Here is a 25,503-nt window from a genome sequence, read left to right on the forward strand (position 1 = left end):
GATTGAACAACAACTTGGCTGGTCCCCTCCCCCAGTTCCCCAATAAAATCTTTAAAAAAAAAAAAAGGCAGAGTAAATACATACACCAGTAACATAGTCATTTATCATAATTATTGAGTATTATGTACTGTACATACTTGTGCTATACCTTCCTACAACTGGCAGTGCAGAGGGTTTCTTTACACCAGCGTCACCACAAACACAGGAGTAACACATCTGTGCTACCACATTACGATGGCTACATTAGGATGGCTGCGATAGGAATTTTTCAGCTCCACTGTAATCTTACGAAGCCATGGTCATATATGCAGTCCATTGTTATGTGGCACATGACTGCACCAGTAAGTCAAAGCGTGAGGACATTTGTCAGACTCTCAAGCTTAGCTGGGTTCAAAACTACAAAGAGCCACAGAAACGAGCCATGCTGACTCTCCTCTCCTTGCTTTGTACTTAAGGACACTAACTAACCCTGAAAGCGTGACTTGTTCACAGCGATAAAGCCAGTGCCAGAGCCTGAACAAGAGCTGGTCTCTTGACTCCAGGTCCAGGTGTCCTCATGGCCTCCGAGGACGCTGCCTCCAACAGCACATGGGGTCAGCTACTAACGCAATCGGGGTGATGGGAAAGGACCAGCCCAGGCCTCAGCGTGTTCATCCCACGGTGAACAGGAGCTGTTCTGAAAACGGCACGCATCATTTCAGCATGCTGTGAGGCGCCACTCTACCCCCATTCATTATTCATACTCCAGAAAGCAGGGAATTGAGTAATGCCACCCTCCACATGTTATAGACGGGAACAGGTAAGGAGGAGATCAAAACTAGAAATCCTAGTCTAATGCTTCATTAGTCAAAGTCCTCCTGCCTGAGGCGAGGGCTTCCAACTACCTGGCATTCAATGAGCACCAGGGCTGGGTGGGGCCATCAGGGGATCCTATGGGCCACTCACTGACCTTCAGGCACCTACACCATTCCAAAAATGAAAAACTCTTATCTCCCAGGTCCCTCGTGATCCAAATCAGTCAACAAGCTTATTCTTGAGAAATCCTTCCCCTGACCCACAGCCAACAGCCTCCCTATGTGAGATTCAGTGAAAAACACAGATGTGCCCTCAGGCCCCTCGGTCGGGCCCCACTCAGAGCCTCTTTCGTCATCTATAAATCGCAATGCTAAGGCTCGCCTCTCCAATATGAGAAATGTTCCCATTGAAGCTCTTCACAACCTGTAAAGTGTGATAGAAAAAGGGTTTTTGCAAGTTTTTTACTCAGAGCTTCCAGGGCTGGAATCAGATCGCATCGTATCTCCACCATGAATTCCCTAAAAAGCAAAGCAAAAGTAAGAAAAAGGTCAGAGTCACAGCACCCTACAGAGCTCCTATTACAGGTGTCTTGTGACTTCACATTCTGACACATCCTCTTGGAAAAATTACGGTAACAATAAAAAGGAAAATGTAAAGGAGTAAATTCTTGACCATGACAAAAAAAAAAGTGTATATCCAAGCTAACTCGGTTTTAAAAACTCACTCGCCTACCTTCCTCCTTAAAATCCTCCTGCCAGAAACAAGAGCCTGACTCTTCCATTTAATTCCATTGCGCTCCTAAGAGCTAGAGGTGAAGCCGCAGTACCACTTAGAGACATCAGGTGGCAGCATCAATCCAGAGGAAGAAACCACCCTTCTCTTGACCAGAGAACCCAGTGACCACCCCCACTTTCCACAGCAGGAAGTTTGAGGTTTCTTCCACTGAAAACGAAGAAAGAGTAGTATTTCCAAAATTCCTGGGCTTCCAGTCTCCAGACCAAGCCTGAACTATTCGGCAAACAGACTGACGATGTTTTTGTAAGTCTTTTCTTTCTTTACTTTTTTTTTAATTAAAAAAAATTTTTTTTTATTTGGTTTGTGAACCCACACCTTCCAAAGCCTGCTGGAAGTGCATCAAGTCGGTGAACCTGCCCTCTTCCGGTTTGCTCCCACGCGTATTTGTTCTCGTTCTCTGATCCTTTTTCCTTTTAACTGGCCCAAATTCCACACTGAAATGCACTTTATTTTATTCATGTATCATACGCCCAAATCTTAATTTTTAAAAGCAGAAGTTAGAAAGAGGGAAGGGAAACTGCCTTTGTTAAGTGCCTAATAGGCACTAGCATTCACAAATTATATCTAATTTAATCCTCGGAACAACTTGAGATAAACACATGGTCTTTTATTTCTGATGAGGAAACAGAGCCACAAGAGAGCTTAGGTTGCTGAGGCTACACAGGTAGGAACCAGCAGCCCTGGGGGTTAAACTCCTGTCTATCTGGTGTCAAAGATCACAATCCTGCCATTATTCCAGGAGGTATGAGAATCTCTCAAAAAAAAAAAAAAACACTCCACTGAGTTGCTTTTTATCTACATGGTATGTTTCTTTTTCCTGTCAGTGAAACTTGATAGAAAAAACCAGTTCCCATCCTGCAAGTCTCTACTTCCATTTTCCTGTGCACTTTCCTCGAAAATCTCTCCTCCACTGGCCTATTAGCCTCTTACCTGCAAAATAGAGGTCAGTGCTTTAGTCTGACTTGGTTCAACAGTCCAAGTCACTGTTAATCATTTAGTGGTTTGGGAAGACCTTTAGACATACATTGTGCTCTGAGAGGGAGCAGACAGATATGTAATCAGTCTCAAAAGTAAAGGAAGATTTAACCAAGTTTATACTTAACAGTGATAGCATGGGAGGGAAAAATACAAATCTAAATTAAATGTAGGCTGGGCGGCATCACCAGGTGGGGTTCAATGCGTCTCTCTGTGCTGTTTATCAGGACACTCAGAAGGCTATTATGGACATGGCTCTATAGATAGCACAATCAACAGTGTCCTTCAAGGGCTCAGAAGTGGATCAGAGCACCTACAGAGGTCTGCCATGCAGATGGGTCGAGGAGCCAGGTTAACTCTGGGCCTTAGAGTGACTTTCCAGGATCACCTGCTACCTTACACCTCGGATGGAGGGTCCAACCCACCCTCCCTCCTAGCACACTTCTATTGATATAACTGTAGCCTCCTTCAAACCTCTCTTCGCTGATCTCTACTTCTATTCACTCCCTCATTGAGTTTCTTTCTTGGGAGCTATCAAAGGTCCCTATAAACCAGCCATTCCCTAATTTGCCATTTGGTTCTGATACAGCAAAGAAACATCCTTTTCAGGGTAACAATAACAATGTTTCCACATGTAGCCAAATCCCCTTTAAGATGTTACATTCTCAACTACAGAATTCCTTGACTGAAAAATAAACTCCTGCTAAAAAAAAAAAAAAAGACTTGTCTCTGATGTACAGTTTTAAGGGGATCCTGAGCCCTCGTGCTTCTCACTCCTACCGTTGTCACCAACAGGAGGGGGTGGCTACCCTAGAAGATGTATTTTGGTCAATGTCCAAAAGGGGTTAGCCCCTTCCCAAGCTCAGCAAACATATTCTGATGTGCTAATAGCCCTTAATGAGGACATCGGCCATCAGTTAAATAGCTGGAACAGACAGAAGAGGAAAACAAACTCTCTCTGTGGTTCTGAGTTGCAAATTGCTATTTGACATGTGACTGTTGCCGGACAACCACATGTCTCAGCACACGTACGTGGTGTGTACACGTGCTCACACACAATGGCTGCCCTCTCCTACCACCCAGGGACGCTGCAGCAAGCCATGACATCACCCAGTGGCACTTCTAGGACACAAGTCATAAGTCAAAATGATTCATTACATGACCAATAGTTTTTGGTTTTGTTTTGTTTTGTTTTGTTTTAAGTTAAGGAGAGTGAAATTTGGAGTAAACCTCCCATTTGCTAAATCTTGGGAGCCTGCTACCTCTTTAGTGAACAATTTATAGATCAAGGTGAGGGACAGCAATCCTCTGCCAACCGTTTCAAGCTCTTTACTAAACCTCAGTTTTCTATTTTATGATCACCACTGGGTAACCACTGCATAGAACAATAGTTTGAGTTTTTAGTTCTTTGGCTAACAATTTGCATATCATCCTTAATCTTTTATCAGAAAGTTGCTCTTTTTTTTTCTTTTAAATCTGTAAAGTTTTAACTTAATTTTTTTTTCAGTGTGATGTTGTAAGCTCATCCAAAGGTCAAAATATAACAAACCACAGCTCTTCTTTTACAACATAACTAACTCAGTGGAGAATAAAATTCCCAATTATTTTTCAGCAATTCTTAGCCAAGGACAATCTCTGTTGAGAGATGCCAAGTGCATTTGCAGCATATTTACAATTATATGCAGATATGTTTAGGGTCCTCTTAGAGTGCAAGGTCACTACTGGAACTTGGCAGAAGCAAGTTGTCATATCCTGGCATCACCATGCAAATGCTGCCCGGTGGTTCTCAAGTCTTATTTTTTGTTCTGGGGTGCCTCCTCCAGAAAAAGTAAAAAATTACTCACTTCACTGAGCATATATTGACCTTTTCTTCCCGAAGGATTCTATCCAGCCTGGCTTTGGACAGAAACTGCTCTGAGAGGAGCCAACGGCCTGAGCTAAAACTTCTAGATCTCTCAAGTTATTTAACAGGCCGTTATACCATTTTTCAAATGGGTGGTGTGCATTTTATATTTTCATAACACAGGCTTAAGATACACAGTACCAAGCATATTAGTGACTGATTCAATGCCCCCATTCCAAAATCAGCCATTCAGAGAATGACCATTTGAATTTTCAGAGCACTCTAATTGCTGTATTTTTCTGACGGTTTTTAAAAACGGAATTACACTGTGTCAATGGATAACATTTGAGAGTACCCATAAAATTAAAGTTATAGACTATCAGGACTGACAGGGACCTTAAAGGTTCCCCATCCCCCACCCAGGGCTGGAGTCCTGGTCACAGCATCCCCTGTAAGTGAGCATCCAAGCCTTCCCATTACTGTAATAGATATAATAGAATAATAGAAGGGAGAAAAAATCAGAGTCCCAAATAGCAGGGCTATTTTCATATTCTACCAGATGGGCCATAGAAATAGGTCATCGGACCTGGTTTACACTGAATTCCCTCCAGCAAATAATAAATGACCCTGATTGATGAATACTTTCTTTGGCCAGAATGCACACCAGTCATTCAATCAAGCGAAAGAGAATGTTCTGTTTGTACTGTGAGCTGGAGGAAGGCATTTTCACAGTTCTACCCAGGAACCAGCACACTTCCTCTTCCTTCACACCTAGCTCCCCGCTTGCTTTCAAAACCGCCATTGCCAGTGCCCTTTGTTCTTCGCCATCATACGTGCACTACTCTGTATTACACGAGACAATTCTTAGCACGGTGCCTGGCACATAGTTAGGACTTAGTAAACAGTACCTATTTCTACTAGACCCACATCTTCCTTAGACTGGCACCCCTTTGAGGGCAGAAGCCATATCTTGCTTATCCCATCAGACTTATGATTTTAAGTAGATGTATTCCCAGGGGTGCGAGAGCCCCAGATTCAAAAATAATGTGTTCTAAGGCATCATACCTGCAGCTTGCCCTAAAATGAAGACAGGTATCAAAAGCAAGGGGAGAGTTTCAGTGTTCAAACTCAATTCTAAGACAGTAGTGCTGTCATGAAAACAGGTAGAGAATACTACATAAGGACACAGGCATGAGTAAAACCACACTTAAAATGTGTCCAGCTCTGTTGTGTACATGCATGGAGGGAGGGGGAGCACGAATGCACATGTGTACGTGTGGGTGCATGCACTGTGGTTAAACCTGATTTGCACTGTGCTTAAACGACGTGCGAGTTCCAGGACGAGGCGGGGAGAAGGATGACTGCTGACACAGCGTTTTACCCAGAGCCTGCGGGAAGGCAGGCACCAGGAGCTGAGTGCTCCAGGAGAGCAAGCCTCCAAGAATTAGGTTCTCTCAGTTTTCAGAGTAAGCGTATGAGAGACCTGCACATTAACTCAAACCACCAATGAATGAGTGCTTGAATGGCACTTGGGTTTACAGCCTCATTCAGACACACATTTGGAGGCTTCCTTTTTTTTTTTTTTTTCCTGAGGTCCCAGCAACTCCAGAAAATATGGAGTGACAGCTCTCTCTTCCTCACAAGTAGAGACCCAGCAGCAGCACGGGGGCTCAGGACAGAGGTGTAGGATGGCGGGCTCTGGAGCTCACGGCCCTGATGCCTTTACATTATTGCCTTCTCTGATCCTCACAACACTGTGAGCACGAAAGTGTGAGTTTCGTTGGGAAGAAGAGATCCAGAGGCACTTATAGGAAATAAAAGCAAAAGCTGGCAACAAGAGAACCACCCCAAAAATAGAAAACACAGAGGTGAGAATTTCAAAAAGCCTTACAGTCCAGGACCCATTAGCATAAGGCCCTGAGTGGTCCACAGGCCAGAAAGGGAAGCCTTAGGTGGCGATGATCCCAAGGTGCCAATCCCGAGACACAAGGAAAAGGGTGCCTTCTGTTCTCACTCCTTTAAGAAGGCAGAGAAATGCAGACTCACTTTTACGTGCTTTTTTTCATTGAAGTGGTTAAAAATAGAAAAACTACTTGGAACTCAACAGTCATTTGAATGAATAATGACATTCCCTGATGGCACTAAATAAACAGGCAGCAGGGCTTGTAGGGAGGCTGAGAGCCACCAGGTGACTTGCCTGGCTGGAATCAGTAGGTAACAGAAAGACAGTGGCCCTCTCCTGGGGTGGATAATCAGGGTACACAGGGCTGCAGGTGCCCAAGAAAGATGTCCCCTGGCCTGGGAACCAGGCCAGGAGGATGCGATCCAAAATTAAAGGCGAGAAGCCATGCGCACGCAGACAAGATCAGTCGACTGGAGACAGCTAGGTAGAAAAGATAAACAGGTAAGGGAAGGAATCCAGGTACCCAGACACCCCTGAGGAATCCAAGTTGCACCCAGGACCCACTGTCCAAAGTGTATGCTGACGGGAAATAAGCTGTAATCTTGGAAATTATAAGGCATGAGATAAGAAACATGTGCTGTTGGGATGACAGAACATTCTAGTGGCTGATAACACTTAAAAACCTGAAATAAGAGCTGAATACCAGAATTGGTTCCAAGACCAAGAGGGCTGACTGGCCAAAGGGAATAGATCTGTCCGGCCAGAAGGGAGGGAAGCTTCTGCAGATCAACGTTTACCCCAACTTTCCCTTTTATTCTCACTCCCCAATTAACTACACCTCTTTTCTGTTTCAGGATGAGGTGCAGCTCCGAGGCCTATCTATGAGCTTCTACTGGGAGGCTCTGCCCAGCTCTTCTAACAGGGGCGCACTCCCTCCCACACCGATGGGAGTGCTTCCCATCCCGGAGGGGTGCTGGGGCTGAGGGGAAGAAAGGCTGGATGCCACTGAAGGACTAAAATGGCCTAGCAAAATGGACACCCAGCTGTTCAGGAGACGCCAAGCCAAGGCCCACCGCAGAGGGTGATTCTGCAAAGAAAGAGCAGACAGCAGCAGCCAGTCACCTCGACCTGTGGAACTTGCAGCAGTTAGCCACCACTGCAGAGCCTCAATTTCCCGCCTCACCTGTGAAAAATGAGCAGTGCCCAGCATCTGGAAGGAACTCAACAGACGTATTTCCTTCCCTTGCTCCCCAATTTTAAATGAGGGGCTAGAGAGCTAAATAACATGACAGGTCACTCCGAATGCCCAGGAGCCACTGTCGAGCTGGCATCTGGGAACGGAGGTGGTCAAAGGACATTCAGCCAGAACCAGTAATACAACGACTGACTGTGAAGACAATCATGAAGTCGACCACAGGTGAGCCACTAGTTCACTGAAATCACAACAAAACTGATTGCCACAAGATAGGGGAACCGAGAGATCCAACGCATCGCACTTAGAGGCCTGGCCACAGTGAACCAACCCCTGGCTTCAGGGCTGAGAGCTCAGCACCAAGCACAAAGCCAGGACATGGCCACTGCAGTCTCCCACGTGACCTGGCCCCTCACTCTCGGCAGACACCTCCCAAATCTCAGTCTTGGTGCCCTGCCCAGGGTGGTTCAAGGGCTGCAGCCAAACCTCCCTTAGGCAGAGCCTGGCCAGCCTCTGTGAGCAACCTCCAGTGCTGCTGCAGATGCTTTGGTCCTGGGTCCCAGCTGTCCTGTGTCTGAATCCAGCCCACTCCAATGCAGACCCACACAGCAAACAATTCCACACCGACCCACCGGAAACCCAGGGAAAGGGGCATCACAGAACACAAACACCAGCATTCTTGGAAATCAGCTGATATTTAACACATGTGCCAGGCTCTTGCCAATGAACTGAATAGAATAATTAAGAAGCCTAAGCTTCGGGCCCTGCCTTTAAAGAACTTGAGGCCAAACTGAGCTCCCACCTGGATCATGCACCCAGCTCTTATTTATAAAAGTACTTCATATGCTCCAGAGCTACACTCATATTTTGGTGCTGTATAATTACATGAATGAATCAGAATTCGCTTCTTTCAGGAAAATGCAAAAAACAGCCAGCAATCTGACACGGAAGCCTGATAAAAAGATGGTTTCCAGGATTAAGCTCATAAAGTCAGATAGGTGTGCATGCAAAAATTTTAAGTGTTTGACATAATTAAGTTGAAGCGAAATTTGTTACGAATCTAAAAAAAAAAAAAATTGCTGAGTGACTGGAAGGTGAGGGAGACAGACACATTTCCCCCCCAGAAAACAGAAAGTCAGCCAAAGTAAGGAGACTACAGACACCATAAGAAGATCTTTTAAATACACAGTGAAAAATGAGCCCAGTGGGGGAGGACGGCTTGCCCAAGGCACAACCCACAACGGAAGTACCTTTCCCGAGAGGAAGCCATTTAAGGAATCTTCACGCCCCAATAACTGTGGGACTGGGGATGAGTTCAAAGATGGAACGTGGTGGGGAAACAGGCTGAATGAGTGGTCGCCCCAGTCTGAGCTCAAGATATTGGGGTGTCCACTCTTGGATGCTTCTCCTTAAATGGACCAGGTGGCAGCTTTGATCAGAATGCTCACTGGTGAAGATGTTTTAAGCCAAAGTGACAAAGTAAATGTGGATCAATAGCAGAGATCAGATGCGCACGCCTGAGCTTTGAGAGAAGCGAAGGATGAAATGGGCGCTCAGTAGGCCAAGACACACAGGCCGTGGTTACACAGAGCTGGTGAGTCTCTGCCCACTGCAGGGACAGTCGAGGAGACTGGCACCACAGGGATTCTCACTCATATCGGGCCGACAGATAGACGGTACTCATTTCAGAGCCTAGTGCATTCTAGTCAGTAGACCAGAATCTTCTGAGGGAAAAAGCAGTGGGATGTTCACAGTCAACAAAATCGCATCATTGTAACTGTTACAGAGTAAACATAATAGTTTGCTGTTTAGGAAACAAGAGTTTGTTGCATAGGAAACCTATGCAATTTGCCACCTTTCAAAGACTGATGTTTCTTCGGGAATGTTCTGACAACTATCATTTATCGGAGACTTTTGTGCCAGTCACTTGCGAAGCATTTCAGAGACTGTACCGCATTTCATCCCTCACAATAACATCATCATCATCATCATCACCACCACCTTCTCCTCCATTGCACAGATAAGGAAGCTGACACTCAGGGAAGCTGAGTAATGTTCCCGAGGCCACAGAGCTAGTAAACGACAGGACTAACATGCGAGTTCAAATATGTCTGATTCCAAAAGATACGCTTTCTTCTATATTCTACAGGAAAATTATGCATCAAGGAAGAGGAGTAAGAGGCTAGACTGGTGACCTCGTAAAGGCTCCTTGTTAGTAAAAACTTGAGTCACCAAGAGGTTACTGTGGTGTTGGTGGTTTTGGCATGGAAGGGAAACGAAACGGTCATTACAACAGCCTTACAAATACCCTAAAAAGGATGTAACACTTTTACAAATATCCCAAAGGGTTACAAACAAGTTCTAAATTCCCTATTATGTGATTTTGGGCAAATTACCTCACCTCTCTGTGCCTCAGTTTCCTCACCTCTCAAATGAGAAAAACATCAGCTCCTACTCCACAGGATAATCTGAGGATTTGATGAGGCGATGCAATTTTTTTTCAACAGTACCTCCGTTTCTTAAGAGTCACCAACCTCTGCTTCCTAAAGGTTCTGGCTCCTCTGAGAGAGGAGCCTAAGAACAAATGAAAAACTGTACCTCAAGTACTAAGCACTGTGAGTGGCACAGAGTGCTCAATAAATGTTAGCCTTTAAAAAAACAAATGGGCACCAAACAAATGTTGGGTAGAGCTGAGTCAATCTTAGGGAACGATTACAGGGAAGACTTTGTGTAAAAAGGGGAGGAAAGCAGCCAGTAAATTTTAACATTGACAAGGGCAAGGCAATACATTTAAAAGGGGGGGAAAAAATCAAAATCATGTAAGAGCTCCGTGGCCAACAGCCAGAACCTAGTAAAGGGACCTCTACATCACTGCAGATCAGGCTGTCATCCTACTGTGGTCACAAAGGCCAAAACAAACAAACAAAAACTCCTTTTGTCCAGCACCACTGCAAAAGTACTAAAAACAAAAAGAAACACACGGCCACCTACTCCCTATAAAATTAGAGAATTGTCCACACTGGGAACGCTGGTTGCTGCCCAACGAGAAAGATAACTTGTAAACACAGAAGATCGTCAGTCACCTAGAAGAACTGAGGGAGGGGGAGGGCAGGCCAAAGCAGCCAGAAAGATCAAGGAGGCCCTGAGAGAACCAAGCAAATGGGAGGCACCCACTTTGTCACCAAACGCTGAAATAACAGAAGAGGGAGCCTGCTAACACTCACGGGAGAGCAGAGGAGGAGATGCCTCAGTACCCCAAAAGAAAGCAATATAAATGCATTACTGGGTTTGGGCAATTGCACAAATGCAACAGTGGGGTTCCCCTGGGGTCAGAACCAGAACTGTTTTCATTAACATCTGCACAAGGGATCTGAAGACGAATGCATGTGAAATAATTAAGGCTGCAAACGGGGTCTGCCTCTCACCAGCTAGGTGACCAGTGGCACCAGAGCGTGCCCTTCAAGAGACACAAGCCAAGCCCTCCCTTGTCACATTGGCTCCTAAAGGCCTAAATTCACAATGGTGAATTTTGTTTTCCAAGAGTTCTCAGAGATCTACAGATGACATCCAGAGTTGTAAATAGAGACATACGTTATCCTTCTCCACATAAAATGAAACTGTTAATAAAAGTGTATGACAGTGTTCTAGATTTTTTTTTTTTTTAAGAACACTAAAATGCTTCCGAACACCTCACCCTGGGCTTGAGCGTTTAATGGTATGGCACTCTGTTTTCTAAAGATGTCACGGAGAAGAATCACAGGTGTGTTGAAGGTCTCCACTTAGGGAACGAACTACCGTAAGTTTGGAAATGCCATCCAGCCCACAATGTGCTGCTCGTCCATGCGGTAGGTAACTCTTCTCCACACAACCGCAACCAAAAGGCAGGCCAAAGTCCTCACAGGGGCCAGACAGAATGAACTATGGGGCTCAGGGGAGCCCTTCCCAACACCATCTCTTTAACCAGTGCTGACTCATGGGGGGCACACACCGAGCACACCCTAAATCCCACCCTCGTCTAAGAAAATAATCGCTTCATGTCTGAGCACGCTTCAAGTATGCCCTGGCCTACATGAAGTCTAAGCTAGGAACTGACCTTGTCATGTGTCTTCATTAGGATTTAAAAGCAAAGTACCCAATGACCCAGCAACTCCCCTTTCTCAGTATCTACCCCAGAGAAACACTCACCCGTGTTACAAAGAGGCAAGTGCAGCCAAGCTTAATGTAACTACATTTGTAACGGTAGAGGATTTGGAAATAACTTAAACGTCCACCAATTAGGGGGAAGGCTAAACAATGATTCAGCCTTCTTATTCTAAGAAAGGCCACTCAGGAGTTAACAAAACTGAGAAGACCTATACATAAGGATAGCTAGCAATCACCAAAATACACCACTGTGGGAGGGAGGGCGGAGGGAGTAAGGACGACAATACTTGCAATGCAATACACTTCAGTTCTATAAGTATTAATGCAAGTATGTGAAGCATTTGAAGAATACCAACAAACTTGTAACAGTGGTTGACCTGTGGGGAAGGACTTGATTAGAAGTGGTTGTCAGGAAAGATTTTGTTTGCTCTAAAAGGTTTGCATGTTTTTTCCCCCTGCGGAAAATGTGTTCATGTACTATTTATGTAATGAAAATTTGATTTAACCATTTAATTTTTTAAAGGAAGGAAGGACAAAGTAAGAGAGAGGAGTAGAGAGGAGGGGTGGGAAGAAAAAGAAAAGAAGAAACTAACTGACCTTGTTCGGTACATTTCAGTAATGTGTCTGAGGGCAATTTCTACCCAAATCTGACACATGCTTCCCAGGAGGCTGAGAGCTCAGCAGTGCAAAGCACTGGGCTTTGCAACACGGATCTTGTTTCAATAGTACAAGCCCAACTCTGTAACTCTGTGGATTGTTAAATTTATATGCTAGTTCAAGGGAGAAGCAGGAAAAAAGAGAAAGTATGTCAGGGGGCTTCTGGGTAATCCAAAGGGATGTCCCAGGAGCCATTCCAGTTCTTCTAACTGAGGATTCCAGCTCTCCAACACAACACACACACACACACACACACACACACACACACACACACGTGCCAATAATGGCAGCCCTTGCCCAATCTCACTCATTCCACACTAGGCTTAGCTGTCTGTGCCTCAGACTCTCCCATCTGGAGATCAGGGTTCCCACATTAATGAGGGGCCCACGGACAATTGAGAAGGACGAATCTGAATGCCCCATTAGACAAGTTCCAGAATATTACTGACTCACCGGGACCACCTAACCATATAGGCTACTGATTTTTAAACACACACACCCTCCACTTCTTCAAAGCACTATGCATAAAGTCCTCAGAAACACAAAATTCTAATGTTAAAAACCTAGTAGGCAAACTAACCTAGGATGTTAGAAGTCAGCCATGTGGTCCTTCTGGTTGTGGGGAGAATAATTTGGAAACAGTCCCAAGGAACATTTCTGAGGTGATGGAAATGCTCGGTCCCGAAATGCATTTGTCAAAACTGATTAACCAGCACACTTAAGATCTAAGCATTCCACTGTATGCAAATTAGCCTCAATTTAAAAAAAGAACTACTCAAACACTGTTTCTCTGCTGGCTGCTGCAGAACTTTGAGCTGTCCTATCAGACATCTGAAATCTCTGTTGTGCTATGTAAAGAGCACAGAGTACCATGGCGACAGTCACCATAAAAATAGATAACAAGATTAAAATGGATAGAGGACACATGAATTTAAGAACGGCACACCAAGAGCAATTCATTGTCAGCAGCCACAGAAAAAGAGAAAGAGGAGAGAGAGGGAGTGTTTCATTCCCCCTGCACTTTGAAAAACAGCCGCTGAATGTGGCTGTTTTTACTAAAAGTGTTTTATGACTTCCCAGTATTCAAAGGACAAAAAAGGCTGAGAAGTGGTATTTCTTATTATAGTTTGCTTTTAATAAATAAATAAATAAATAAATAAATAAATAAATAGCACAGGGAAGTCTAAGTGTTTCCCATACCCCGCTCTACATGGCCCAGGGAACCGGCTCATGGCAATTCAACAAGCGGAGCTGATCTGCCATACACTGTGTTGGGTCCCAAGTTTACTGCATAGAAAGAAAACTGGGCCCTTTCTCACTGGTGCACAAAATTTCCAACTCTAGTTCTAAATAACCAAGTTCTGCCTGTATTTTTTACATACTTCTAAAACCGTCATTCCCTAGGTCGTGCACCCCCAAACAACTTTACTCTATGTGAAGAGGAAGCACTTTCTTGCCAAATCCTGATTTTCCACATGCCAAAAAGTGAGCATGAATCACAGAGATAGAAATCATCTTACGATATTCTCCGAAGGTGAGATAAACCTCTATTCTCTTTGTAGAGCTCTCTAAGAAACATTTGCTATGTGATTTAGCCCTTGCAGTGGTCCCCATAGCAAAAAAGTCCATCCAAAAATATCAGGAAGAAAATCTAAAACTTTTAACTAATCAGGGTGGAGTTTAAATACACCATATATTTAAGTAAACTTTAGGCAAAATTACACTCAATCTAATTTTCTACATGTAAGCTAAAAATAATAAAAACACAAAAAGAAAAAATTTCAAACTCAAACCACAAACGTATTGTCCGGTATAAAGTGAATATATGTATCCCTGGAAAATCCCACTCATAAGTTTCTTTAAATGTATTTGTTCCCTTCATCGCTAAACCTCCAGAGCAATCGGAAGGCTCCGTCTCATCCCTGGTGTCAGGATGGCGTGTATGTGTACCATGTATACACGTGCTGTACGTGGTGATACAAATCTGCAGTGTGGACAATGAAGTAGGAAGGAGAAGGTCAAAGGCACTCCCAGGTCCTCCACAGCTAAGCAGAGGACCCAGCATCCAATTAAAGGGCCCCATCTTGATTCATTCATTACACTGACTAGAACTGGCCAATACATACATTAATCTTCTATATGTCAATCTATTCTATTTACTGTTATTTGACATTTCTACCTAACCCCCAACTTTTCACTTTTCCTAAAGGCCAAATTCAATTTTCAGCAGCCCTGGGGCCTCAAATTGATTCCTGACCCACCTTGGAATAGTTCTCTCCATCCCTTCTAAAATGACCCCAGAAGGGTCCCTCAAAGATGTTGGGACACATTTATAAACACGTTTTAAAGAGTTTACATGATGATGTTGACTCAAATACTATGCAACTAGATAGAGGTATGTCCCCTATTCGACATTACCTTTCCACTTTGACAAATCATGTAATAACCTGACCTTAAGATTTGGAAAGGACTTTGGAGGTCAGCCTAATTCCTGTCCTTCTCTTCTACAGTATCCCTAATCAACGGCATTCAGCCCAACTTGAATACCTCCAGCAATAGGAAGCTCACTATTCATGAGCGAACATTTCCGCTGAACAGCTCTGCCAGCTAGAAAATCCTTTTTCATATTGAACTAAATCTGCTCTCCCAGTCTTTAGGGTTAAAAAGAACCTTAAAAGTCATCAGCTTCAGTGTAATCATCCTACAGATGAGGAATCTGAAGCTAGAGAGGATAGAGCAATTGTTCCATCCACTGGTCAGATTCCAACACCAGGAGCAAAAATGAACAAGTCCACTCTTTCCTATGCTTGATAACTGAAAATAGTTGAAAGCACCACCGTGTACCCACCTCATCAATGCATTCCAGTCATTCCTATTCCTACATCCTAGTCTCCTTCCTGGAGGTAGTCCTTGCTTGTTCATGTTTCTTTTAAATCATGGCCCCCGCAGTGATCCAAATGTCACATGACCAGCAGAGGTCATTAACATGATATCCTGTGATTTGATCAATGAATTTCTGACCCAGTTATGAACTGGATTCAATTTGTTAAAAGCCTCATCCTAACAAGGCTCACATTAAACTCACTAACAATAGAACAATCTCAAAACTTTTTTCCCACATAATCTGCCCCTCCTCTGTGTGCCTGTAGTACCACCAGGGAGGGCTACACCGTGCTTGTCTGTTCATCTGTCCGTCTGCCCCTTTCAGCTGGATCAACTTCAGGTCAGGGACTGAGTCTTATTTTGTGACTCCAGTGCCTAATCCAGGGCTTGACACATAGCAGGTAGGTTCTCAAGATTAGTTACTGAATAAACAAACCATCTACCTTTACCCCATCCTGTCCTTGAACAATAAAATGTTTTTTAAATAGCAGTGTTCAAAGAATGAAAATACAAACCACAGACTAGGAGAAAATATTTGCACATCTGATAAAGGACTATTATCCATAATATAAGGTGTGATCAAATAATATGGTGAATGCTTAAATTTTAAAATACTTATTACAGTAAAAGACACATTGACATTAATCCCCCTCAAAATACTCCCCTTGTTTCGAAAACGCTTGTCCCGTTTTTCTTGCCACTTTCTAAAGCAGTTCTGGAAGTCCTCTTTCGTAAGTCTGTAGTTGAGCTGTTGTGGCTGCCTCAATGTCCTGAATCATTTTTACTTTGGGGAAGAGCCAGAGTCGCATGGTGCCAGGTCTGGTGAATAAGGTGGATGAGGACACACCGTAATGTTTTTATTTGACAGAAATTGCCGTACCAGAAGCGATGTGTGTGACATGGAGCGTTGTCATGATGCAGGATGATTTACGGCACACTCTAAAACATACCTTCTCTCAACTGTAGCTCACACCCAACTACACCAAACAAGTTGAAACTTGTTACACACTGTTACTAAGGTTTGTGAAGCCGCTTGATATATTGAAGATCCCTGCCTTTCTGTTGGATGGCACTTGGCAGCAGCATTCACTGTATTTTGTGATCACAACAGAAAGGCTCCGTGTCACACATCACTTCTGGTATGGCAATTTCTGTCAAACAAAAAATTACGGTGTGTCTTTACTCACCTTATTTACCAGATCTGGCACATTGTAAGTTCTGGCTCTTCCCCAAAGTCAAAATAACCATGAAAGGTAACAGTTTTGAATCCATTCAGGACATCGAGGCAGCCACAACTGCACAACTGAAGACACTCATGAAAGAGGACTTCCAGAACTACTTCAGAAAGTGGCAGGAACGATGGGATAGTGTGTTCAAAGCGAGGAGTATTTTGAGGGGAATTAATGGCCGTATGTCTTTTACTGTAATAATTTTTTTTTAAGATTTTTATTGGGGAATTGGGGGATGGGAACAGCACTGGGGAATTAGGGGAAGGGGAACAGACAAGTTGCTGTCCTTTTGTTCTTCAGTCTAGTTGTGGAGGACGTTGCTTCACTGGCCCAACCTGGCACCATCATTGCGCTCTTCCTGGGGGAGGCAGATCAGTCACTGGCCTCTGGACGGCCGCTCACAGCGGCTGCTGGCCGCTCACGCTGGCTGCCGGCTACACATGGTAGCTTATGGCAGCCCACTGCAGCAGGGGACTGCAGCCTACGCCATTGCTGGCAACCCATAGCAGCCCACCTCCAGGCTGAGCTGCTCTTCACCATCTTAGCTGTAGAGGGCAGTGTCACTGTCCCTCATATGTGGGATCCGAACCAGGGCCCTCTGGCGTCCCAAGCCAGCTCTTAACCAATGCACCACTCGGCCGGCCCTAAATTTTTTTTTATTTAAACATACACCATATTTTGTGATCATACCTCATATACAAAGAACTCTTAAAACTCAACAATAAGGGCCGGCCGAGTGGTGCGATGCTTAAGAGCTGGCTTGGGATGCCAGAGGGCCCCGGTTCGGATCCCACATATGAGGGCCAGACACACTGCACTCTACAGCTAAGATGCTGAACAACAGCTCAACCTGGAGCTGGGCTGCTGTGAGTCACCAGCGACGGCGTAGGCTGCAGCCCCTGTGGCAGTGGGTTGCCATGGGCTACCGTGTGTAGCCAGCAGCCAGCGTGAGCAGCCAGCAGCCACCGTGAGCGGCTATCCAGAAGCCGGCGACTGATCTGCCTCACCCGGGAAGAGCTCAATGATGGTGCCAACTTGGGCCAGTGAAGCAACGTCCTCCACAACTAGACTGAAGAACAAAAGGACAGCAACTTGTCTGTTCCCCTTCCCCCAATTCCCCAGCACTGTTCCCATCCCCCCAATTCCCCAATAAAAATCTTAAAAAGAACAAAGCTCAACAATAAGAAAACACCTGATTTTTAAAATGGGACAAAGACCGTAACAGACACTTCATCAAAGACAGCATACAGATGGTAAAAAAAAAAAAGAGCACATAAAAATATATTATCACATGTCATTAGTGAAATGCAAACTAAAACAATGAGATACTACTGCACACCTATTAGAATGGCCAAAATTCAGAGCACTGACAACACCAAATGCTGGTGAGGACGTGGAGCAACAGGAACTCCCCTTCATTGCTGGTGGGAATGCAGAATGGTGCAGCCACTTTGGAAGACATATTAAGCAGTTTCTTACAAAACTAAACATATCCTTACCAGCAACAGCACTCCCTAGTATTTAACCAAAGGAGGTGAAAACTTATGTCCAAACAAAAACCTGCATACAGATGTTTACAGCACCTTTATTCATAATAACTGCCAAAACTTGGAAGTAACCAAGATGTCCTTCAGTGGGTAAATGGATAAATAAACTGTGGTGCATCCAGACAATAGAATATTATTCAGCACTAAAAAGAAATAAACTATCAAGCCATGCAAAGCCATGGGAGAACCTTAAATGTGTATTACCGAGTGAAAAAACCAATCTGAAAAGGCTACTTACTGTATGATTCCAGCTGTATAACACTGTGGAAACAGCAAAACTGTGGAGACAGTAAAAAAGATCAGTGGTGGCCAGGGGTTGTGGGGAGGAAGGGGTAAACAGGCGGAGCACAGAGGATTTTTAGGGCAGTGCTAGTACTCTATATGATGTAATAGTGATAGATATATGTCATTATGCATTTGTCTAAACTCATTGAACGACAACACGAAGAGTGACCCTAATGCAAACTATGGACTCTGTGTGATAATGACGCGTCAACGTGGGTTCGTTAGTTGTAACAAATGCACCACTCTGGTGGGGATCACTGGGGGAGGCTGTGCATATGTGGGGGCAGGGGTCGATGGGAAAACTCTGAACCTTCCTCTTAATTTTGCTGTGAGCCTAAAAACGCTCTAAAAAAATAAAGCCTATTTTAAAAATGCATTAAATAGTGTTTTCCCCACCATGATATACATACACATTACAGAAAATACTAATAATAAATTTAAAATGTAAAAAAAAAAAAGAAAGTCACTCCATTCAATCCATCTAAAAGCAACCAATATTAGTATTCTGATATTAGAATTATTAGTATATTTCCTCTGGTCATTTTCTATGTATTTTGTTTTTTGAAGATTTGAAGTTATATTGTAGATACACCTAAACTTTTATAGTGGAAACATTTGCCCATGTTATTTTAAAACTATTCCTAAACATTATTGTTAATGACCATAATATTCCATTATAAAGAAACATCCATCAGAATCACTTATGGATTATTTCCAGCCCACTCACACCACTGGATATTTGGGTTGTTTCCAATTTTTCACTCTGGTTTTTTGTGGTTTTTTTTTAACTCTGAATAATCTCTGTGCATAAAACATCATCTGTATCTTGATATTATGGTCTCAGGTATATCTCCAAAGGTGGAGTTACCTGACCAGAATGTATAAATATCTCAATACATTACAATTCAAATTTTAAAAACCAAATCAAACTTTAAATTTATCCCTTACTGAATCTTTTGTTTAATTTGGGCACTCATTCTGGATGATTCTGAACCTTGATTTATCTACTAACTAAGCAATCCCTCCCACCTCTGAGCCACCAACAAAGCTGACAAACATACCTTCTGTATCTTCATCCACAACACTGGAAAAAAAACATTGAACAGCTCAAAGCCAAGAATAGAACCCTACGGCACTCATTTTCAGACCCCCTTCCAGGCTGATTCAGTGCTACTAATTAACAGTTTTTGCCTATTAATAACACCATGAAATTAAATTAATAACACCATCCAGCCCATATTCTACCACTTAACTTAACACAGACCATCATATCTTATGTGAAATATTTTCCCATAAAGCCAAAGTGTACCATACATAGCTGCTACATCATTTCTCCAATCTAGTAACCAACCAAACCATCCTATGAAACAGGAAATGGGTTTCATTTCATCCAATTCGGCAGCCTTCTGGTTATCCCTGCATCCTCAGGCCACACATTTTTAAGCAAAAAGCACTTCAGTTTTAACTTTTATTTTTAATGTTACAAAAGCAATAGTTTAAAATAATCAGATTGTGCAACCTGTGAAAAACGGTGATTTGCTCAGTCCCTCTCAGCTATAGCTCACCTGGGGAAGCCTAACAGGTGGTTATGGATGCCTAGGGTAAACCAAACTGTCTCAGGACCACAGAGACCTGAACTTGTTCACTTCAGGTGGCCCCCAAAGCAGCCTAGTTTTCCAGGAGTTATTTGCATTAACACCTGAGCTTGAACCACTTCTTCCATATTCATTGTGAATCTCTGGACTGGAGGCCTACCCCCGGGGGCCATCCTAGGAGTAAGGATGTAAGAAGAGAAATGACAGAGCTCCTCTCTTTGCTGTTCCTTGGTTATTGACTCACAGAACCAAAGCTCCTGAGAATCTAATGTCATACGGCATTTGGCAGCTGTGACTCACATCTCCCCAAGTTATTACCCCGACATGGTTCTCAAAGGATACATGCCTGGAGCCACGATCTAACCATGGCGGCCAGAAGTGGAAAATGGGAAGGTTCAAGAGATCTTGGCGTCACTAGAAATCTGTCTCACTATAGAAAACACAGCTCAAAGCCCTCCCTAATTACTACCATTCCAATCTTCAGAACAATATTGCAAAGTCCCAGCCAGCAGCAACTCAGAAAGCGCTGCTGACTTGCCTAAAACAAATCATTTGCACACCAATATCTCAAATTTCAAAATGTCAGCCTCTTCCTACCTGGATCCCCTGATGGCCACCCAGGGCCCAGGCCAGCGATCCCAAATTCCCTAGCTTGGCATTCAAGTCTCTTGAAAGCTCAGGCTGCAAACCCAAAGACCTGCAAGACTAAGGATGGAATGTAAAGCAATTGGACTGAGGCAACAAGAGCCCTGGGACTATAATGGGGGGAGGAGGGGAACGACGGCCCAAAAGGCCTGTCTCCTATGCACAGGGGGCAACCACCACTCACTCAGCTGGAGAGGCCTGCCTGTTCTGATTCTTTAAGACCGTCCTAAATCCAGAGGTTTTCCCAATTCTTGAAAACCTTTTGGCGGTTCAAATTATAACCTAAAGGCTGAACACTATCTCTGGGCCACCCGTTTACAACCCCTCCACTACATTTTGATCCTAGCCCACCTTGCCAACCTGATTTCTCCCTACTCTCTTACAGGAACCCTCTGTTCTTCACTCTTACACATACCATGTACATTCCCAACACCAAGCCTTGCCCAGGCTACACCTCCCACCTGCGCAGAACCATGAGACACCCCAACAGGTTTACCCCAGACTTCCTTCTTTATTCCAAACACTTTTTCCATGCCACTCCAGCACAGGTGGTCCACCCCTTCCTCTGAACTGCACAGGTATTTATGTTTCATTTTGGCATTTGGTCATCTTGCCTTTCTCCTTGATCATAGCTATACATCTGAACACTCCAACTAGCCTAAAAATTCAAACTCTTCCTCACGCTCCCTTCCACCTACAGCACTAGTAGCTCTGCATATGAGCAGCTTAATGCTTATTAGAAGTAAAAGTTCTCTATATAACTGTGTTTTTCAAACTGTGGGTTATAATCCATTACACAGAGGTTAAATCAATTTAGTGGGAAACAATAAATATTTTTAAATAAAAAACAGAATAGAAAATAAAAGTATCAGGGGAGATTGCACCAACCCAAGGAAGGTTGTACTTCATGAACTTGAATTAGATGTTTACATACGTGACTGAGTATACCAGGCTGTGATGTAAATTTTATTTCTTAATGTAGGTCACGGTCAAAGCAGTGCAGAAAACACTGCTCTATAGAGAGTACATTAGCTCAACCACTATTCCATGCAATATGTTTTTGACCATCGTATATTCCCTATAAAGAAAAAATGTCTGCTAGACACCTTTCCCCCATGCAGTTCAGCTTCCCCTGCTTTTTCATAGATCCTGCATCTCAGGGAAAGGGGTGGGGGAAGGCTTGCAGAGAGCTAAGAAACTGCAATTAAATTCTCCACTGCTTCTGCAACTTTTTAACTTTTTGCAATCATCCTTCAAATTCACCAGCCCTCAGATGTTGCAAGTTGAGGCTTGGGGAATTTGTTCAGCATATCACCCTAAGTCACCCTTGCAACAAGAAAGCAGAATTCAGAGCTCAGGAAAAACCTCTGCAGGCAGGTCACTGGATCCCTGGGAACTGGCAGTGGTGCAGGTTGGGACAGACCTCGCCCTGGGAGAGGCAATATCCCTAGGCCCCAAATTTCCTCCTTGATCCTTTAGATCACCTAGCTGCTCCCCACCCCCACCCATGAATGGGACACCAGGACTAGCCTAAAGGACTCAGTGGAGAGCAAAATTCAGCTTGTTTCAAAACCTAACAATTTATGTATTTAGCAAATTCCATTCTACTTCCCTCCAACCACCCTCATGGTTAAGAGAATAAGTGGCCCATTCTCCTTGGAGCCTTAATTTCCCAGAACAGTTTTGCCAACTTCAGGTTCAAGTTCATGTGATACATTTGAATGGCAATACAGGACAGAGCCTTCTAATTCGGATCCTCAGTCCCACTCACTAGCATCCTCTACTGCTTCCCTATGACACACCCTTTAGCCCCGAGTGCCTTCCTTCTCCCAGTTTTGGAAGCCTTTCCCACACTACACACCCTGGTTTCCCCCACAATCTCAGAGTCGCAGTGGCTTGCAGGACACCTATGGCAAACACAAAATTTCTCTGCAGCCTGAGTGTCAATTACTTCTCTCCAAAACACACATTTCCAATTTCTCGAGTTACCAACTACAGCAGCTCCAAGGCCCTGGCATGCAATCAATTTCCACAAGGAATTAATTTCCATTCATCTCTTCCCTTCGCCCTGTCTGTCAACAGATTATTTCAACAGTAATGTTTCTAAAACCCAACCCCTTTTCCATTTCCAGTTATCCCAGTCCAAACTCTGGGCACTCCAAAACTGTAACAGCCTAACTAACTGATTTGTCTCCCAATATTACTTTTTAAAATCTTTCCAAATACCCTTTCATTATGTCACTCCCTGGCTCAAAACCCTTTCATGTCTCCCCAGCACACATGGGGTAAAGTGCAATTCCCCAGTCTGGCTTTCTAGGACTTTCACAATCTCAACCACTGCTCCTCTCCATCTTTATCTACTACTGTTCAGGAAACAGTCCCTGGTCTGGCCAAGGCCATCTCATCTCTTGGAAAAGCCAAGTTCATTTGCACAAGGCCCATCTCAAGGGTCTCACCCTTCAGGAATACAGTCCTGGAGATTCCTGCCCATAACTCCATTCTCTGAACTCCAAGAACACTTATTCTACACCTTGCATTTTAACAGTTAGTTGTGCCCCTATCTTGAGTTTTATTTCACATGCTCAAGTCTTTCTGTGTCCACCATGAGATTATAAACCCTGGAGGGTATCATCTTATGTATCTTTTGTATCTTCCCTCACTGAGATCACTATTGGAACCTCTTCTCTGCTAGTTCCTCTGCCACCTCTTGCACCTGTTGCTTCTTCCTCTCCTGCTTTTGGGCCCTCTCCAGTGAGTTATTCTCCAGTGCATAACTTATTTCAGAACTTAGTACTCTAAGTTCATTCCCCAGTTCTAACCTTTCCTTTGATATTCCCCTTGCCCCCACCCCCCCATAATTTACAATAATTTAGGCAGCCATAGCACATTAATTTGAATTTGAGCTCTCAAATCACTTCCACTTGATAGGTAGGCTTTCTAAGGCCTTAGATTTCTTGTGTTCCTCTTATCTCCCAGAAAGCCTGGCATGGTGCTAAGAACACAGCAGCCCCTCAAAAGTACCTGTGGAGTTGAAGTTAATTGCTGTGTTTCCTTGTGTTTCAAGTTTCTTGAGACCAGAACCACTGTTTACACAACACCTTAGGAGGGTGTCAAAAAAGGCTTCAATACCTGTTGATCACTCACTTTCAAGCAAACTACACCACATACACTTTTCTGGAAAGAGGGTGTGAAGAACGCAGTGGTGGCCTGTAGGTAACCCCTGCACCTGGCACCATGAGAATGCCTGCCTGGTGGAAATGCTCCAAAGCCACCAAGAATTGGCCAGGGCTGCCTAAAATCACGGAGGCAGGAGCACCCCCATACCACCTGGCAGGTGGGCTTCTTTAGATTTCTGAGTCAATCCTAAACTCAGAAGGCACTGCGCCCTGAACTCCAAGGCAGGGAAGAAAATGCTGCCTTTGAAATTGTTTGCACATGACAAACTCCCTATCCAAGCCCCACCGGGCACCCCACATGTCCAAAGTGCCAGCTCAAAGGAGGGCCAGGGGCCACCGGTGAGGAAAGGCAGGGTTAAACGGCGCGGAAGGAAGTGGGGGTGGACAGAAGAGGACAGAAAAGGTGGGGGCCAGCCCCCGAGGTGGAGGGTGTGTCGTGCCGCGCGTCCCAGAGGCCGGCACTCGCCCGCCCGCCCGCTCGTTGGAGTGGGCAGGAACGCGCGGGGCGCCGGTAGGGCTGGACTAGCGGCCCAGCCGGAAAGGGTCAGGGAGGGGGCAGGTCAATCTCCGTTGGAGAGGCAACTCCGGACAACCACTCAAAGTTGGGGAGGGGGCGCCTTGGCGAGCGCCGGCGGAGGGCGAGATAAACAAGGCGGCGCACGGGAGAGCGGGCGGCCACCCCCACCCAGCCAGCGCGGGCACTGCCGCAGCGCCCCTGCGCCCCGACCCGCCGCTGCCCTGGCGCACCGGCCTCCCCAGCCCTCAGGCCGCCGGCCCGGCCCCCGTACGGAGCGTGGGAAGTTCCCGGGCCGCCCCAGTCCCCCGGCTGCAGCGCCGCGAGATCCCCGCGCAGCTCACCTCGCCCCGCCAGCAGCAGTGGCGCGGGCCGGGCAGCTCCCGCTCGGACAGCTCGACTCGGAGCTGCAGCTGCCGCCGCTCCTACCCGCCCACCCGGTGCGGCCCACCACCCGGCTCCGCTCAGACCGCCCGCCCGCCGAGGCTCCGTTCGCGCCCACCTGGCCGGCCTGCCCTCCCTCTCCGGGACACTGCGCTCACGTACGCGGCCGCGGCCACAACCCGGCCCGGATTCCCTCCCGGGAAGGGAGCGGAGGAGCGCGCCAGCCAGCGAGTGAACGAACGAGGCTCGGAGACACACCCCCCGCCCCCGTCCCGCGCCCGGATGCACAGCACCGGCCGCTCGTAGACAGTGGGCGCTCAATAAATGCCTGAGTGACTCCTCGTGCACATGCGCACTTGAACCTGACCGAGTTGTGACCCACTCCCACCCCCACCCCAAAATCGGAACCGTAGGCGGCAACCCCGAACCAAACTTGAGTGTTCACCATTTTTCACTGAACCGACAACCGAACCAAAGTTTCTGTCTGTTGTTTTTCCAGGCCTGGCACTGGGACAGGCTTCTCCAGAAGAGGTCGAGCTTGCCCTAGGGCGGGAAAGGAAGCCAGAAAGCCCCAGGCGCTGCCGACGGGTGCTTCGCGGGCCCCAATAGGGACCCAGGCCGTGCAGCTGGGACCCAACGAGAGCGCGACCGAAAGCGGGAGAGAGAGGGAACATTGGAACCAACATTTCCGTTTTCCTTTTGATTTGTTTTCTTCTCCATTTTATGACATTTTACTCGTTTATAGTTGTAAAGTGAGGCGTTATTTACTCTTTCTGGAATGGGAGAAAGTTAACTATTAGCTTTCAGCCCTTATGTAAACAATACCAGTTGCTTTTGGCACCGTTAGGCTCTCTGGCTTTTGTATAATTTGTAACAAGGAGCATTGAAGCTGTTCCATTGTGTTGCTTTATGTTTTTCAGAGATAAGACCAGAGGCACACGG

The 25,503-nt window shown here is 45.2% G+C and overlaps 1 protein-coding gene across 5 annotated transcripts in view; it reads right to left on the minus strand.

The window, feature by feature from the left end:
• The window catches only part of ZNF395 (zinc finger protein 395), a 38,892-nt gene extending 14,117 nt beyond the window's left edge, over positions 1-24,775 (minus strand). The window contains exons 1-2 of one of the 5 annotated variants that reach the window (XM_019636177.1): positions 24,680-24,739; positions 18,201-18,240 (exon numbers count right to left, since the gene is read on the minus strand). The gene's annotated coding sequence lies outside the window, so the exon portion shown is untranslated. The other 4 variants (XM_019636178.1, XM_019636179.1, XM_019636180.1 and 1 more) reach the window with 4 other exon arrangements.
• Between the last annotated feature and the right edge of the window lie 728 nt (positions 24,776-25,503).

The sequence above is a fragment of the Hipposideros armiger genome, unplaced genomic scaffold (assembly GCF_001890085.2).
Source record: "Hipposideros armiger isolate ML-2016 unplaced genomic scaffold, ASM189008v1 scaffold_27, whole genome shotgun sequence".
NCBI lineage: Eukaryota > Metazoa > Chordata > Mammalia > Chiroptera > Hipposideridae > Hipposideros > Hipposideros armiger.